The sequence below is a fragment of the Rattus norvegicus genome, chromosome 1, assembly GCF_036323735.1.
Source record: "Rattus norvegicus strain BN/NHsdMcwi chromosome 1, GRCr8, whole genome shotgun sequence".
Lineage (NCBI taxonomy): Eukaryota > Metazoa > Chordata > Mammalia > Rodentia > Muridae > Rattus > Rattus norvegicus.
Window position 1 is genome coordinate 61111508 of NC_086019.1, and position 8196 is coordinate 61119703.

Consider the following 8196-nt stretch of genomic DNA (forward strand, 5'->3'; position numbering starts at 1 on the left):
AATACATCCACTATTGGGCTCAACTACCAAGAAGCTGTGAGGAGGACATTCAATTTGGAAATCTCAGGTAGGCAGTGTGTGTGGAGGAGTAAACAGGACTGGATGGAGACCTTACCCAGAATTTGATATCCAGCCCTGCATTCTGATTAGCATGAACTACACTCCTGTGAAGGTCTCTGGGTGGCTCTTGAAATTAGGTGGATGAAGAGGAGGAGGAGGAATGGGAGGAGGAGGAGGAAGAGGAAGAGGAATAGGAGGAAGAAGAGGAGGAGGAAGAAGAAGAGGAAGATGAAGAGGAGGAAAAAGGGGAAGAGGAGGAAAAAACAAGTAAGCAAGGACAAGACAGGCACATGGCCTGTACTCACTGCAGTGGCCCATCGTTTCCTAGGTGTTTTCCTGCCCTAACTGTGAAGCAGGAACCAAACACCACTCCTCATGGGACTGTCTGAGATGAGGTCAGCTGTGGGTCTGAACTGTCAGCAAGGAGGACAGGAGCTGTCTGTGCCATACATCAAAGCATAGTGTCCCACATAAGTCCATATCACAAATGATGCCATCTCCTCCCCAGAGTGGCTCAACTAAGGGTTAGGAGTGCCTCATGAGTGCCAAGCTCTCCCCTACTCCTGCAGACCCATGAATGGTGCCTTCTCAGGGCCCATCTATCCTGAGCCCAGGGAGCAGCCAGAGGGCATATTCATGCGATTTCATACTCAGGTCAATCTGCTATCCTGTTCCCCATGAGTCGGGACTGAACCTCAGTGCTCAAGACCACTTGTTTTTTTCTGGACAAGACTTCGAGAATGTAGTCACACACAGTGTTAGTGACACCTTGCATGCCCTTGACTGGCCTTCAGTGTAGCCCTGACTGACCGTTCCTGCCTGCACCCAGGGATTCAAATCAGCATTGGCCAGATCAGACTCTTTGCTACCTGGTCCTATAGCTCACCTCCACTGCAGTTCCATGTGTCCTGGCTGCTGCAGCTGCACCAGAAGCTACCAGATGCCTTCCCACAGAATCCTGTAGTCCCTGTGGGCTCATCCACAGACATCTCACACTCTCCCTGCTGGGAGTTAGGCTGGATGCCTGCTGTGTGGTAGCTGCCTTGGCTTGTGGAGCAGAGTCAGAAGCAGTGGAGGAGATGTTGTCTGCTGCTCTTATTGTCCTCAGTGCCCAGGGCTTCCCTGTGGTTTGGGTTCAGATCCAGCTCCAGTGAATCACTGATTAAATTCAGCCCATAGAAGCTGCGGACCCCATGAGGCACAGGGAGGACCATGACTGAGGGGGAACCAAGCAATCCAGGACCCTGTGGGGATCAGGGAAGCCAATAATCCCGGTCACCTCCCTGGCAGGCTGCAAGGCCAGGAGCTCTGTGCGCCCTGACAGAGGTAGATGGGACCCTGACTCCCACAAAACGCTCCTTCAGACCTATTACATCATCCGCTTTGAGAAGGTTGTCCTCATTAAGAGCATTCCACACAGCTTGCACTGCCATCAAACTCTATCTTCCAGGGGTGATCCCCCTCAGGAGTATTGACATGTGTTCTATGAATGGTTAATATTATTCTGATAATTCACTTCATAAACATTGCTCAGCATGGTATCTGTCTCCATAAGAAGTCATTCAGCAATTCTCCCACAACAGGGAGGCAAAATCATCATCATCACCATCATCATCATCATCATCATCATCATCACCATCCTCTTTCTCCTCCTCCTATTCTTCCTCCTCCTCCTCCAGATTTTTCTCCTCCTCCTCCTCCTCCTCCTCCTTCTCCTCCTCCTCCAGCTTTTTCTCCTCCTCCTCCTCCTCCTTCTGCTACTGCTAATGCTGTTGGTGCTATTGCTGTTACTCCTGTTGGTGCTGTAGCTTGTGCTGGTGTCTTTTCCTTGGCCATGTGTCTGAAATCACCTCCTTTTTATACTCAGGACATGACAATTTCAAGATGGCACTTTGAAAGAAAAAAATTATTCTAAGCAAAAATCTTATGAGGTAGAATACTTAGATTACCATTTGGAGCTTTGATTGCCTTATTATTTTATTACATCTTCTCTTCTACTTCTGTTAAGATTTTTGAAAGAAATCATTTAGAAATGTTACACACACACACACACACACACACACACACATATATATATATATATATATATATATATATATATATATATCACTAGGTCTTAGGAACGAAAAAATCAGCATGCAAAAAACTATGCATGATTCTGACCATCAACAATAACCAGCAAACTAGGTTGTTGATACTTATTCAATGACAAACCTTGTTAATTAGTTTTGAGGCTTAAAGAAATGGGATGTTACATTTGAAAACATAAGACTCTGTTCTGAGGCACTTGTGATTGATGACCACATGTGAAAAGATCAGTAGCCCATGGAGGAGTCCATGAGCCCATAAACCTCTAGTCCTCACCCTGTGGGAGCTATTGGCTTAAGGGGGAGCTGAAGTCCATCTGAAGGGATGGGTCAACAAGAAAACTCTGTAGAGTGGGGAACTCATCAATCCTATTGGGTCCCTGCTGGGAAGAGGAGAAATCAAGGAGAGGGAGAAGGCTTGGTGTTGGGGAAACCTCATAAAGAACTTACAGAAGATACAAGGTAAGAATTGTGGGGAAAATGGAAACCAGAGACAGAGGAAGGACCAGCATAGAGCAAACTGAAAAGGACAAAGCACAAAGGTACCTGGGCTATGCCTGCTGCTTGTTCTCTGGACTCTCCCTGTGGCTCATTTCTGGGGGGAGATTCTGTTCTGCCCCAGGCGAGGTTTCTTTCTCCTTGGCAGCTTTATCAGAGCATTTGCTATATTCCTGGTCCACCCCTTAAAACCTCTGTGCCGGACCCTGCTGGGGATGGGCTTATCCTCTAATGGGGCTCTGTGGGAGAGTAGATTATCTTCTTTGATTCCCTTATTGCTACTCTTCTCACTGAAGATGCTTGTTGTTTGAATGCATGGGACACTCACGGCACATTTGTCATAGTGGTCCTGTGTAGGTGTCATCGGTAGTGGCCTGAGACAACGAGCCACAGTGGATCTTTTGCCTCCTTTTGGATGAGCATTCTGGCCATAGTGAGATACGTGACCATGGGAGGATGACACCCGCAAGGTGCCAAGGACTGGCAGGCATCCACTCCTCTTTTGTTCTAATCTAAAAGCAGCAGCAGGATCAAGGCTAGGGAATGGGCCTGCAATGGGACTCACCTGCTGTGCCTGGGCTTTGCAGCCATCACCCTGGAGAGCCTGCTGTTGTAGAAAGCAATAAGTTGCCATTTCCTCATTATATTTTCTTTTCATTAGAGAGTATTTTATTACAGAGGCTTGAAATCCCTCGCATTTCATTGCGGCCAAAATTTCAGGGTCTGGCCTGAGGGCAAGCAGTTCTTCATAACGACCTGTGAACCCCTTCCCGTGTTCTTTGAACCAGGCATGTTTCATCACCTTGCTGGCTGTTGGTCTATACATTGGATTTATTGTTAGAAATTGACTAAGTAGGTTCTACAGTTCTTCTGAAACCCCACAGGGGGCAGGATACACCCCTGCAACAAGTTGTTTTTGTAATTCTTGGAAGATCATTGAATCAAACGGGAGCTTTCCCACTACCATATAGTACAAGACCACTCCTATTTTCCACATGTCATTCTTCATCCCGTCATACAGAAGTCCAAGGAAGAGTTCCGGGGAACCAAAAGAGTATGCACCGCACTGCTGTTTTAGCATTTGTCCAGGTTGTGTTTCAGTGCTAAGCCCAAAGTCGATGACTTTGACCTTTTTGTTTTTATCAATCATTATATTGTCCAGTTTCAGGTCACGGTGAACAATCCCCTTTCCATGGCAGTAGCTCACTGCTGACAATATCTGTTCAAATATTTGCCGGGCCTCATCCTCCTCTATGTGCCCTGACTCTCTGATGTACTGGTAGAGTTGTTGGCCTTCCACCAGCTCCATTATGAGGTATATTCTCGTTTTATTTTCAATGACTTGTAAGAGAGAAACAATGTTGGGGTGGTTGATCTTTCTCATTATGTTTGCTTCTGTCATGGCTGGCCAGAACCACTGCTTGTCCTTTCGGAGAACTTTGACCGCCACTCGGGTTCCTGTGAGCCGGCGGTGGGCCAGGAGGACCTTCGCATGGCTTCCTTTTCCAATAGTCTTCAATACTTTATATTGGGAATGAAAGGTTCACTCCTCAGAGATACTGGGATCGGGGCTAGGAGGTGGTAACTCCTCCTCAGTCTCTGTAGGCATTTTATCAGTACTAATGCTACCTAAAAATAACAAACAATGGAATCAGGTAATGAAAAAGATGGAGCAATTCAGGAACTAAAATTACACATGCGGTCCCTAAAAGAAACAAAGGAAACAAAAAGAAAAAAATAAAAACAAGAAAAGACTAGACTAGAAAAATAGAGTAAAATTATGAAAAGGGGGAAAATATGAAGAATCATAAGTAAAAGCCACCCAAATAACCAACCCCAAAAGAGAAAGCCAAGAGCACACACATACTAAATGCAATGATGAAAATAAAAATCGTCATATTACAATAGGATTGGGCGGCCAAAGATTGTCAATACTATGAATAGATGTTGTTTGAAGAAAAAGGTATGATGAAAGAAATGAGAGGAGAAAGAATTAGTGTAAGAGAAAACAAACAAATATAAAAAGCCAACACTTAAGGGGAAACTCCATTGAATTTCAGGACCTAGTGATCCACAAAAATCCACAACTCTCCAGAGCAAAATATTGAAAATCAAAATTAACCAACCACAAGGAATAAGGCAGTTAAATATCAGTGAATAGTAAACCTTAAACAAAGGCCGAAGAGTCAAAGTGTCACAAAGGGCAAATTTGTATCAAGTCTAAGCCAATGATTGCTTGTACTCAATAAATAGAGAAACAAAAATAATGTAAAAGGATGAAACCGCAGGACATTGAAAATGGAGATAGAGTGAATCATCTGACTGCAGAAATGTATATAATCAAAGCAATAATATACCATGTGAGAACATAAAACCCACCACCAAACAGAATCCAGAAATCCATAATAAATAAATAAATAAATAAATAAATAAATAAATAAATAAATAAAGCATAACTAAAAATCAAAACCACAATAAGGAAATAGCCAGTGGTCTTGCGAATATATGGCCTAATTCTATCTCTTAAACAAATAGAAAAAAGAATCAATCCATAAATAAGCAGCCAGCCGTCTACATAGGCCTTTAATCTGATATTATGGGGTTGGCATGTCAAAATCCTGGGAGCCACTGCTCGGCCAACACAGGTACTTGGGCAGCTGTAGGCCAGTGAGAGAGCTTGTCTTGAAAATGAGGTTGATGACCTACCTCAGGAACAGGAGCCCGGGCTGACTTCTGGCCTCTACACTCTCTTGCATTGAGTTGCAGGTAAAACGGGATGGGGACGTGTGCACACACAACACACACACACACACACACACACACACACAGGCACACAGGCACACAGGAACACACACAGGCACACACAGAAGCACACACAGGCACACACAGAAATACACAAAAGTGTACTTACACTCACACAGACAAACTCTTACAAACACCCAGATTCACACAAAACACAATCACATAGGAACAGGCACACACATACTTACACACAAGCAAACCTGGAAAAACGCACATCACAGACACACACACACACACACACACAGGGACACACACACACACACACACGAAGAGGTACACACATACAAACACATACACACAAACCTGTAAACTCACACTCCTTCATATACTGAAAAACACACAGGCGAAAGTGTACACACACTCACACACAAGCAAATCTGTCAACACACATCATCCTACACACACTGATACATACACATATGCACAGTACCGTAAAATCCGATACAACCACACACAGCTCACTAGATACAATCAAGTCGCAGAGGGCTCCACTCCACACCTCCTCTCAAAGCACTCAAAGAGGTCCAGGCCTGGCAACAGCTTAACGTCTGTTGGCTGGACCTCCTCACAGTCGCTCCTCATGAGGTCACAATAGGACCTGTCATGACATGGTTGGGAAGGGCTTCAAGGCTCTGGCTTCTGTGGGCTATGGAGAGATTTTAGGCTTTTAGAAATCAAAGCCTGTAAGATGTTTACTCTCCTTAGTTCTCTGTTTTGAATGTTTGCTGTGTCTCCTGCTTTAAAGTCCTCATGTCTATGCTCGCTGTGTCACTTTTTCTTTGAATTCTGAATGATTAGCCTCAAACTGATGGTACAGTGTTATAAAAATAAAAAACGACAAAGCTGTGTTTCTAAACAGACCCATCAAGAGGACACTGTTCCCATAAGCCCTCAGAAAGGCTCTAGGTTATCATCAAACACCTGAGACAAAGCTGCAGGGATAGGCAGAGCACTTGCCTCCCACGGGTGAGGACTTGAGTTTGAATCCCCAAAACCCCCATCAATGTTGGATGCATCCGCAAAGCCCACAAGCTCTGCATCCATGGAGTGGGGAGGGGTTGGGGCTTGAAGACAGGTGGTCTGACATGCAGGCATGAGGACCTGTCCAGAGGATGGCCCCTGACAGGACATGGGGTAGTGGTATCCATGGACACCTAGGCACATAAGGGGGTATGGATATACATGCAGACACTTCCTCTCACACAGCGGTTGGCATGATGTATAGAAAACCAAGTCCATCCTGAGTGTAGGGCTCACTTCAAATATTAAGGTCCAATGATGGAACAGGCATGTATGAGGACAAGGAGCTCTGTGCAACCTGAGACCAGAAGGAACAGAGTGGCTGTGCTGACAGAGTTGAAATAAATTCTCAATCACAGTCTGTGACAGCCAGGTCACAGGACCCAGGCAGCTGTGTTATTTGTGAGCAGCCAGTGCAGCCAGAAGCTAACTATTGAGCACTGACTGGCCCAAGCCCAGAAAGGGTCTCTGTTTTTCAGAGTGCTGGGGGGCAGTGCAGTGTGTAGCCCTTTTCTTCTGAAGACTCTTCTGGGGTTTTGAATCCCCTGGAGAGGACCCTCATGACTGCAGACACTAAGCCTGGGAGGAAAGATCCTCGTCTGTAGTGTTCATTGAAAGGCCTGATTGCAGAAAAGGAAAGAAACAGCAAAATGTGCCACCTCTGCTCACTCTGGTTCAGCTTCTGCCTTTGCAGCTGAGCTCAGGTGCTCTGGAGTCCTCTCTAGCCTGAGTCAGTGATCTCAAGTTCAAGTCCCTACTTCCTGGTTTGTAGTATCAAACACAGCACAGTTTCAGGCAAGAAAAGCTGTGAACACCATCTAGACATTGTTGTCTACATTTGAGGGGGACTGTTGAGCCCCAAAGGGAGCAAGGGTTACAAGGTCAGGTATTACAGGAATGGGCTAGGGTTGGAATCCAAGTTCCAATCTCCCTTTGCTCTGGGCAGAGGGTAGACCTGGCTATTGGTTCCTGCTGTGTACATGGTGAGAATCAAAGTGTCTTATGGGATCGCTGGCACAGACCTGCCCAAGCATGGCTTAGGGAGCCTCACACCAACTCAATATTTGATGTCTTCCCAGCTTTGTCTACCACCCTCAGCTGTGTGCCATTTTCCCTGCCTTGTGCAAGGGACTCTAAATATCTTCCTATAAAAGGCGATCAAGGAGGAGTTGCACAAGGACAGGTGGGGCTCTGTGGGAAGGTTCACATGGGCTAACACATTAGAGGACCACAGTCCCAGGACTGATACTGGGTGGACACTCTCCTCTGACATCCAACAGAGAGATCTTTGACAGAGATCAATAGAAGGCTTCTCTGAATAGCTGTGCAGAGCACCTCAGATCACAGACTCAGGACTGACACACATAGAATGCTGTAGAGGAGCCGATTGTATTCAAGGGCTCATCTGCCTGGGTCCATGTGCCTCTAGATATGAGCCCAGGACTGGGCTGTAGCTGGTTATGGGCTCAGATAGGAGGGTGGGAGGGACTGGTCCTTGGCTACTGGGAGTAGAGCAATTTTTCTTTCCCTGCTCCTGCTTTTTTTTTTTTTTTTTTTGCTTTTCTTTCCCTTGGCATAAGGAGGGACTGGAAGAAGTCTGTCTATGGGGAGTGAGGCTGGCTGGGAAACTGCTTGCTGTTGTACATTGTCATGCTGCTGGGGGCTTGGGGTTGTTGGCAGGATAACCTCTGCACCATTCCAGTCTGCTTCTCTCCACTTTATCCATGCA

General features: G+C 45.8%; 1 pseudogene; it reads right to left on the reverse strand.

The window, feature by feature from the left end:
- Nucleotides 1-485: 485 nt before the first annotated feature.
- LOC134485058 (sperm motility kinase Y-like) lies at nucleotides 486-4817 on the reverse strand (annotated as a pseudogene).
- Between the last annotated feature and the right edge of the window lie 3379 nt (nucleotides 4818-8196).